This window comes from Nannospalax galili, unplaced genomic scaffold, assembly GCF_000622305.1.
Source record: "Nannospalax galili isolate Female #2095 unplaced genomic scaffold, S.galili_v1.0 scaffold915, whole genome shotgun sequence".
Classification (NCBI taxonomy): Eukaryota; Metazoa; Chordata; class Mammalia; order Rodentia; family Spalacidae; genus Nannospalax; species Nannospalax galili.
In genome coordinates this window covers 16,490-27,081 of record NW_008336255.1, presented here as the reverse complement: position 1 = coordinate 27,081, position 10,592 = coordinate 16,490, and the positions used below count along the sequence as shown (strand labels likewise).

General features: G+C 43.6%; 1 pseudogene across 1 annotated transcript; it reads right to left on the bottom strand.

Annotated features, from left to right (window-relative positions):
• Positions 1 to 6,071: 6,071 nt before the first annotated feature.
• On the bottom strand, positions 6,072 to 7,073 carry LOC103732396 (annotated as a pseudogene). The gene is made up of 2 exons (XR_001872391.1): positions 6,638 to 7,073; positions 6,072 to 6,516 (listed from the first exon to the last, which is right to left on the bottom strand). The product of XR_001872391.1 is annotated as a DNA-(apurinic or apyrimidinic site) lyase-like (transcript).
• Between the last annotated feature and the right edge of the window lie 3,519 nt (positions 7,074 to 10,592).

Here is a 10,592-nt window from a genome sequence, read left to right as displayed (position 1 = left end):
AAGCCAAAGAAAAAAAAAAAAAAAAAAAAAGCCCCCCAAATAAAACGAAACCTGCTGTGCTTGTCTTTATTTAAGACAGTTTTATGACTGTGCAAAGCCCACACACACTGAGAGTGTTGGTCAGTTTCTGGAACAGAAACTTTCTATAAAATTCTCAGTGAGGTAGAAAGTTCATAGAATCACCGTTCAGTATTTCTGCAGTGATGAGTCATCGTGATTCAGCATCATGATTCATTCCCAACTCTAACCCGAAGATTGGAGTGATATTAATTATTCCCGCCTCATTTTCACCTCTAAAGTCACTTTCTATCAGCTCTGAGCTCAAAAAGACACAGGTTTGTCCAAGAAACGTACATAACAGTTTCTCTGTTTTGTTCTAAATCGAAAGAGGAAGGGTGGTTTCAGATGAGAGATAATATATTTGAAAGCTGAAATGTCAGTGCAGTATCCCATAATGCTCCTAGTGACAGAAGAAATTTGGAATTGGATTGGAGGATGGGGTTGCTATGGGCAGAGGGAGGGAGAGAGGACAGGGTTGACTCACCTTGTCTAAAGGCCCTAGCTGTGATGCATTGCAGTCTTTTGCAAGTGCAGAGTGAAAACCACAGAAGTCGACTTGATTCACGCTCTCACAGGAGGCTCTCAGACCTCCCCTTTCCCAAATCTAGAGATAGGGTCCTATGAGCTAGTGCTCTGATTCCAGAATCTGTGTCTGTTGCCTCCCAGCTGAGAAGTGCCTATCTTTGGGTGTGCTCAGAGTCCAAAGTCCTCCTGTCCCCTGTGCTTCTTTCCCCATGCCCTCGGCATTCTCCTGCTGATGTTGAAGTTTTTTTTTCATTGGAATTGTTTATAGTTAATGAATCCAAGCAAGCCAGCACCCAGGAGAGGTGGGTCTCACTGTAAGAACAATAAGAAAGCTGATTCTCCAGGTCCTGCAGTGTCGACAAAGATCCCTTGAAGAACTTTATGCAAGGAAAATTCACAAATGTCAGGAAACCTGTATGGACCTTCAAAGGGTTCACAGCCTCCTGAAATTCACCCTTGAAATCTCCCATCTCTGTGGGGCTTAGTTCTGGACATCTGCACCTCCACCATCTTCAGGCTCAAGGCTCACCTCCCTCTCTGAGCACCTGCAAGGTCACTTGCCCACCTTAAGCCCTGATCTGTATGCTAGCACAGAAAGTGAGTTTTCTCTCCAACAACACACCACAGAAATCCGTGCACGTCTGTGCTGAGTGCTGCTCTGGTCACAGCAGCCAGGAGACGGAGTGTGTGTGTGACATACAGACAACGGAAATGTATGCAGTCATAAATAAAAATAAAAAATTTGATGCTCCACGAGGGCACATATGTCATTCAGTTTTGTTTGTTCACAACACGGGGCAAGAAGACAGATTCTGCCACGCATGCCTACACACACACTCCCTGCCCCTCCTCCTGCAACATACATTTCTGATAAGTGCAACATTTTCTCTTAATATTAGAAAGCAACACATCCGTGGGTGTGCTGACTCATGCTTGAATTCCAGCACTTGGGAGACTAAGAAAAGAAGATCACTAGTTTGAGGCCAGTCTGGGCTGTGCAAAGTGAGACCTTGTCTGAAAAATCTAGAGTCGAGGACCCGGATATAAGTGACACTCCTTCAACCACCTGATTTTGGACAAAGAGGCCAAAACAGCATCTTCAAGAAATGGTGCTGGGAAAACTGGTTATCTACGTGTAGAAGAATGAAACTTAAGCCTTGACCCTCACTCTGTACAAAAGTCAATTCCAGATGAATTAGAGACCTCATGATAGACTTGAAACTCTTAAGTCTTCTAGAGGACTGGAGTACATTCAGGATACAGGGCAGGATAAGGGCTTTCTGAAGAAGACTCTGGTAATACAGGAAATAGGAACATTAATCAACTGACAGGAACATATGAGATTAAAAAGCTGCTAAACTGTGAAGGAAGCTGTTAATTGACCGAAGAGGCAGCCTACAGAATGGGGAAATAAATCTTTGCCAGCTATACAGCTGACAGAGGATCGGTGTCTAGAATATACAAAGAACTGAAAAACTAAGCACCAACAAAGCAAACAACCAGTTAAAGAATGAGCTATGGAACTGAGAGTTCTCAAAAGAAATACCAATGGCTAAGAAGAGTTCAACACTGTTAGCTATCAGGGAAACACAAATTAAAACTACTTTGAGATTTCAGAATGGCTAAGAACAAGAAAATAAATGACAATAAATGCTGGTGAGGATGTGGGGAAAGGGGCCCCTCATTCACTCTTGGTGGGAGTGAAAACTGGTACAGCCACTATGGAAATCAGTGTGAAGATTCCTCAAAAAGGTAAAAACAGATTTGCCATATGACCCAGCTATTCCACTCTGAGGCACACACCAAAAGGACTACATCCTACTACAGAGATACTTGCTCACCCATGTTCAACTCTAGTCACAATAGCTAGGAAATGGGAACAGCCTAGACAGGAGGATTATCTGATGAACAGATAATAAAAATGTGATATATATATGTATATAAAATGGAATTTTATTCAGCTGTAAAGAAAAATGAAATTATGAAATTTTCAGCTAAGTGGATGGAACTGGAAATAATTATAATGAGTGAGTTAACCTAGACCCAAAGAGGCAAATGTCACATGTTCTCTCTTCTATGTGGATCCTGATGTCTAATCCTTAGATTTGTGTATTTATCTGTAGAAGCTAGGAAAGTAGAAAGGGCTACTGGGGGTGGGAAGAGAAAGGTTTTAGGGGAGGGAGGATAGTAGGACACAGGTGGTATGAGGGGAGAGAGGGGAATGATGGGTGGGGGGGTCAAGTAGGGAAAGGCATGGGAGGGTGCAGAAGGAGTAGGAGAAACTAAAGATGCTTGAAAACGACATATGAAAACTTACTATTTCATGTTATGTTATTATATTATGTGTTTTATACATATTATATAAAGAGTTTAAATGGAGGGGGACTGGGGAAGGATGGCTCAGCAGTTAAGAGCACTGGCTGCTCTTGCAGAGGATCTGAGTTTGATTCCCAGCACGCACATGGTGACTAACAACTGTCCTAACTCCAGTTCCAGGAGATCCAATGCCCTCTTCTGCCATCCATAGGCATTGTATGACATGGGTACACCTACACACATGCAAGCAATACAGTTATACACATAAAAATAAAATGTAGGAAAATAACTTAATAAAAAGAGTTTAAATGGTTACCCTACACAAAGGATAATGTTCCTTCCAGATGCCATAGGCTATTAAACAAAAATCTCAGTGCCAAGTGTAGGATACCTCATTTCAAGTTATTAGTTAGGGGAATCTCATCGATCCTTCAAAGCAATATTGGTTAATGCCATTGTGCTTGATTACCCACCAGAACTTGTTGGAAAATGCTATTGCTAGCTGGAGGAGGTTGTGCAGTTGTGCATACCTTTAATCCCAGCACTTGGGAGGCAAAGGCATGTGATCTACATACATAGCAAGTTCTAGGTCAGCTGGTGCCACAGGGATACCCTGTCTCAGAAACAAAACAACAACAACCAACCTTATCGCTGAAGACACCACACATATTGGTCATAGGACATTGGGTAATCAAGTCAGTACTGACCAGGAATCTTCCTCTCTGCTAGATAGCTCCCATGATACTGGAAGGGTCTATGCAGACTGCTAGTGGAGAAACCATCAACAGTCTTGTCAGCTATAAACCCTGTAAGCTACCATAATGACCGGCATGGCAAGCCATGCCCATATGTGTAATAGTGGCATGCATGTTACAGGGGTAACCAGTTGGTTTTGATTTAGGTCTGATCCACAGGAGGAAACATACACTTGGTATTGCAAATCTGGTCAAGAACCCATGGGTGGGGAGCTCACAGGATTCTATAACAGGGCTGAAACTACTCCTACTATTTTGCTAAATGGACATATCTAACTGCCCTCCAAATTCATATCTCTCTACTCACAGATCAGTTCAGCTTTAACCCCTACCAGAGGTGCTTCTTTTTATCATGCAGGGAGGTTAATACAGAGATTCACTACTAGTCAAAGTGCAGAGAATAAGTATCTGGAGTGTTCATCTCTAATACTACATCTCTATCACACCTTTACTTCAAGGCTCAGGGAACAGTGCAGAAAAAGGGGTGGAAAGATTCTCAGAGCCAGAGGTTGGAGAGGGCTGCTGGGACACAGTGTCTTCTGGATGTGATGAGGCCATTGACCTCATGAACTCACAGCAGCTGTGATTGCTGGTATCAAACCTGCACAAGATCAAGCCACCCAAAATTTGAGCATGGGATGGGGAGGAACTCACAAGGGCCCACCCCTAGCTGAGTGGCCACTAGCAGCTGATGGCTGCTAGTAGAGGGAGGGTCATTTTTTCCTCAGGGTTGTCCCTGGTAGGTTGTCCATGCTCCAACAGGTGGTCCTATGTCCATGTACATTTGGATAGCACTAATTAAAGTTAGTGGTCTATGAAAAAAAACATGAAGTTGGGAGGGGGATGTGGTAGTGAGAGGTTTGGGAGGGCCTGGAGAGGGGGAAGAGGATGAGTATAATCAAAATACATTGTACACGTATATGAAGTTATCAACGAATAAATGAAAATATATTTTTTTAAAAAAACAAGATATAAAAAAGAAAAGAAAGCAACATCTCATACATATATTTGTTCTCTCTGAAGAGGAATTTCCAGACCAAGGGGAGTGTGGCATCCTCTGGAGGATGCTCTGCAGAATGAAGCCCAATTCTCCCCAGGGAAATATAGTAGAAGAGTGTTCAGAAAACAGTCTGTCTTGCTGACTGCAGTGCCATCCTGGGGCTCATTCCTGATTCAAACAGCTGGTGTTAAAATGATCTCAGGCTCATCCCCAGGACTCCCTTGTTTAAGCCCCATAGGAAGACTCTCAGGGAGCTAGTCTTTGCATGACCTGTCTTCTCCTTTCTTCTTGAGGCCTTGCAGTCGACTCTTACTCTCTTCTAAAAGCTGCTCCCACATATTTATTGGGGTTGGGGGAGTCATATCCCTGAATTCTATCCAAGAATGGATCTAAAGTACAGTAGTGCCTTTAAGAACTTATCCTCCTTAACACTCATGAGGCTTCAATAGGCCTATGTTTAGTGCATTACTTTTCTGTTGCTGTGATAAAACACCATAACCAAGGCAACTTATAGAAGGAAGAGTTTATTTAGGCTTACGATCTTTTATGCTTTGAACATTTTTTCATTCAGTTATTCGAACATACCATCATAGCTCATTTAAAATGCTTTTCTACTCAGCTCAGTATCTGAGACACCTCAGGTTGGGTAGTTAGTTTTCTTAACTATAGATCACATTTTCTCTCTTCCTTGTTTGTGTGCAAGGTTTTAAAATTGAGTAATGAATATCATAAATAACATGTTACAGTATTCCAAATCTTATCCTTCTTCTGAAGAATGTTAATTCTTGTTCAGCTGACCCCTCCATTATGGTCTATGACCTTGAACTTGGGTAAATTTAGTTTTGTCCTTTGATATAAGACCTAGGAAAGCCCAAGATGTTTTGCAAGCCCCGTGCCTTGAAGAGTAAGATTCAGTCTATTCTTTTTTCAGAGTTAAGCTTCAGGCTTCCTGGCAATAGATCTGGAATGGGCCTTACTTGAGACATGGGGATGTCCAACTTTTAACATTTGCAGTATGACACTGTCATCTACAAACGCCATCTACGATGCTGAGCCACATTCTTAGCTACCCTGGGATAGCTGCTGGAGCATGTGTTGACTCTCATGCCTGTCTTGCCTACTCCATACTTTTTTTTTTTTTTTTTTTAAACTATGTGGCCTTTTATTTTTACTTGGCTTGTTCAAAAGAAGTCATCAAGTTTTAATGTTTCAAAGGGAGAGTGACATACACGAAAACAAAAACTTTTAGCTTAAAAGAAACTTAAGTGTCATGGGAGCCTGGTTGAAGAACTGGTTAAGAAGAGAAATACACTGGATTTCTCTAGAAAGCTTTGAAAAGTTCACTGGGGGGAGAGTATATTTCCCAGGCTCAAAGTGATATGGGGAGGGGGGTGTTCACAGTGCTAGATACAAGGTCACTTGCCAAGAGCCTTGGAACAGATCTTTCTGTCACACAAGGCAGGTAAGAGAGAGTGGGACAGCAGGAAGTAATCAAGCCGACATTCTTAGACCTAGCATTCATCACGTAAGTCCAAAAAGCGTAAGCATAGGCAGAGTTGGGGTAGAGGTGCCGAAAGCTTTCGGCCAGTGGTACCTCTTGCAGCAATTCACGGAAACCTTGCCGCTCTTGGGGAGTGAAGCCAGCGTTCTTTTTGTTTCCCTTGGGGTTACAAAGATCAATTTCTTCATGAGCCACATTGAGGTCCCCACATAGCACAAGAAGCTTACGGGAAGCCAAGCCCTTCAGAAACTTTCTGAAGACTTCATCCCAGCGTTGCCGGTACTCCAGTCTCACCAGACCTCGGCCTGCATTGGGTACACAGGCTGTAATCAGCACAAATGACTCATGCTCTTCCTCACCTATAGAAATAAACTGAGGATCAGCATAACAGAGCAAGAAAGGGAAAAGCATAGAACAAAGGGGGGCGGGGACAGTATTAACTGAGGAAAGCTTAGACGTTAGGAACCAACAGAGTCTCACCAATGCCATAGGACACTTTGAGTGGGCACTGGCAGGAAAGCAGACCCACACTACTCTAGCCTTTGTCGGAGGGAGCTGACCAGTACTGATGAGAAAGTCCAGGCAGCTCTTGAAGTTCAGCTGGTAGTTTGTTTTCTGAACATTTGGTCTCTTGGAGGCACAGGATGTCTGGGGCTTCTTCCTTCACCCAATCTAAACCTTTCTTCTTAATCCAGGCTCGAAGCCCGTCCACATTCCAGGAGCATATCTTGATTGTAGCGGATTTGCCACTGGGCGAGGTTTTCTGAGCTGGAGGGTCCTCATACAGAACCGCGCCCTCTCCTGTCGTCTCTTCCCCGCTTTTCTTTGCTCCCACCTTACTCTTCTTGGTCTCTGGCTCCCGCTGGGGCTCTTCCCCGTCTTCTGCCGCCACTCCCTTTTTCCCACGCTTTGGCATCCCTGTGACGAAATATCTCCAGGGCCCGGACCACGCCGAGCATTACTACTTTGCCTCCGGGCACAGCCAAGAATCCTCACCAAAGCACAAAGAATGGAGAGCACCTGTCCCCACGTAGGAGGCTCCATACTTTTAAAATAAAGCCTTACTAGAACACAAACATGCAATCCACTCATACATTGTCTATAACTGATTTTATGTTACCATGACAGAGCCCAATACTTACTATAAGCTAGACCATATGGAACTATATAGTCAAAAGAATTTGCTATATATTATGCTCTTTTATTTTATTTTTAGTTATGTGTATGTGTGTGTGTGTGCGTGCGTGCGCGTGTGCATGTGGGTATGTGCATGTGTATGTGGGTGCCCATGGAGGACAAAGGCAACAGATCATCCAGAGCTGGAGTTACAGGGGGTCGTGAGCTGCCTAACACAGGTGCTGGGAACCAAACTCAGGTCCTCTGTGAGAGAAGTAGGTGCTCTTAACTGCTGAACTATCTCTCTAGTCCCACTATGTTATGCTTTATGAACAAGGTTTATTGACTGTGGGTCTAGATCTTAGTCTTTGTTCCTAAAGGAACTCTTTCTGGTATATCTGCTGGATTCTGGGCTGTTAACGAATGTGACTGATGCTTCCTCACTGTTTGGGGTTCAGAACTCCAGTCTCTTGGCAGGACTCTTCCCAGACACAGTATTAATCTATAGCACTGCACACACTCTACACCTTCCCTGCCATTGTAGCAGCAATCTGCTAAGCCCCAGGTGGTCTCTGTTTCCTTACAGCCCAGTGTTCAGTCATGGTCTTGGGATTCTGAGCAGTCCCCCTCTGCATAGGATCCTTCTTGCTAAAGCCCTATGCAGACTTAGCTATTTCAACACACCATTCTATATCTACTCAGCTCAACTTAGAGGTTCTGATTGGATTCCAGCTCTGTTTGCTGTGTCGAGGAAACTGTCCTTGAAAATTTAGCGTTCCCCTTAAAAGGTTAGGGTTAGTTTCTCTCTCAAGGTTGCCTGTCATCAGCTGCCAGCAAACAGTTAAAGCAAATGTTTGTCCAGTTTTACAGTTTTGCAGCTGGAGGACTAGCCTGGCAGTTGTTAAGCCATCATGACGATCCGCACCTCTTAGCAGATGGTATCTTTCATAGTCTGTGCCTCAGTGTCTCACACCCCCTCCACCTCAAAGCCCCACGTGTCTTTTCTTCTTCAAAGTGATGGGTTCAGTGGAGTGGCGCACACCTTTAATCTCAGCATGGGAGGCAGAGGCAGGTGGATCTCTGTGAGATAGAGACCAGCCTGGTCAAGTTCCAGGCCAGCTGGGGCTCTAGGGAAACAAAACAAAACAAAATACAAAACAAAAGTGGTCAGGTTCACTTAGGAATCTGCTGCTGATTTTCTTTTCTCTCTCCTAGGGACATCTCCAGTTCACAGCCCTTTAGCAAAAAGAACAGCTAACACCGGCTATACTTAATGGCTAACAACCCTTTAAGACTGGTAACCAGTTCCACCCACCTTTGTTCCCTTTTGTTCCCTAGGATGACTCAGTACAATGTCCACACACCGTTCACAGTGCTGAGCTTTGAGGGTTATACTTCACAGCAACGGAAAACCACATTACTAGTAATGTGAATGCACATTTCCTTTTGAGGAAGAAGATTGCTTGGTCGCTGGCTCATGTGCAAGGAAACCAATTGGTAATTCAGTCAATTTTCATCATAATAAGCCAGGAAAGATAGAAAGACAATGATGTGTCAGATTCTTTCATATATTTAGTATCTTTAATTATTGCCCCAGGCTCAAAGAGATACATTATTAATCTTCATTTCAAATAAATGAAAAATTTGAGACTTTGAGTGATGATGTCATTTATACTAATTTACAAAAGCCCCCCATGGTGTCCTGAAGCCAGGGTGTGTCTTCCAGGCATCAGATGACTTCACCAAAGATGTGACTTTTCCCTCTCCTTGGTGGGACTCTAGTACACAATATAAGTTTTAGCCTGAAATTAGCTTGTCTGCAGAAGCCAAGAATGAAGATACCAGTGTTGTCAGTTAGGAAGGCAAATTTCTAATTGCCTTTCTCTAATCTTAAGAACCTATTGTCAATTAAACACTTTTCCTGTCTATGTCTGCGCTCGCATGTATGTGTGTGTGTGTGTGTGTGTGTGTGTGTGTGTGTGTGTGCGCAGGAGAACACACCCTTATGAAGAGGCCATAGGAGGACCTCAACTGTCCTGCTCTACCACTCTCCACCTTATCCACCCAAATAACAGGGTCTCTCACTGAAGCTGGAGCTAAGCTAGCCACCAGCAAGCTCCAGAGATCCTCCCATTCCAGCTCCCCATAGTGCTGGGGTTCCAGGCTCAGAAGGCCTCACCTGGCTTTTTATGTGGGTGTTGGGATCCGAACTTGGGTCCTCATGCTTGTATAGCTAATGCCCTTACCCACTGAGCCATCTCTTCAGACCCCTGTCTTTGTTTTAAAGACTGAGGACTTATGAGAAATATATTATTGTCATGTCTCATTCTCATATTAAAACAATACATTCTTGTAGAATTAAGTAACTTTCTGTGGATGGTAAGTTTCAGAGTCAAGCTCTGACACAGACTGCTAGATTTCAGTTTGTATTTTAAACCTTTAAGCTATACTAATACCCAACTACATCTACTCTAAAACATACAATTCCATAATGCTGGATTTCTAAATAATTCCAGATCATTTTGACCTCTTTAGCTTCCAGGTCCCTATCTCTTTTCCCAGAAAATATAAAAGGCTTTCAAATACTTGGTTCAAATCCGGATTTTAACTCTCTCTCTAAAGATGAGGAAACTAATTCTATTTTTCCAGGGCTGTGAGGGTTAAAACAGCTTTGATCCCAGGGAAGGTGGTCAGATGTTCATTACTTGTGTGATTACAGTAATAAGCAAGCACCCTGAAGATTCCATGGGGCTGGCTATTTAATTTTATCTGCTGGTGGCTGGGGGTGGGGGTGGGATGCATGCTAACTCTCAAATAAAACCTTCATGTATTATGAAGCAAGGCTGCCTAATCGCTCAAGAACAAAGAAAAGGCAACCCACCCCAGCTAACAGAGTAGCTGCCCTTCTACAATTCCAAAGTAAATAAGATCTGTCAGGAAGATGTACAAAAACCCAGGAGGGAAAAAGTTCTAAAGTTATTTGTCAAAAGTTTCACAGGAAAAGCAGAAAAATAGACTGTTAGAGTGTGCGGGGGAACGAGGAGTGGGGGAGAGTTTTAAAGCGCTAGGGAGTGGCTCTTGTTCCAGTGGGTCCTGAGGAAAAGCTACCAGCTTGCTTCAATGGACCAATGAAAACTGGTCTAGGTCTCAGCAACCAGAAAGAGGTGATGAATTTGTTCTCAGGATGGGGGTGGGGATGAGGGTGGGGGTGGAGGGCAGGAGACTTTCTCCTCCCTGCTCCCCCAAGCACCCACTTCCCACTCTAGAAGTGTCCCCAGTCCTTCCTGTGCTCTGTTCTTTGCTTTAAAAGGACTGGGCT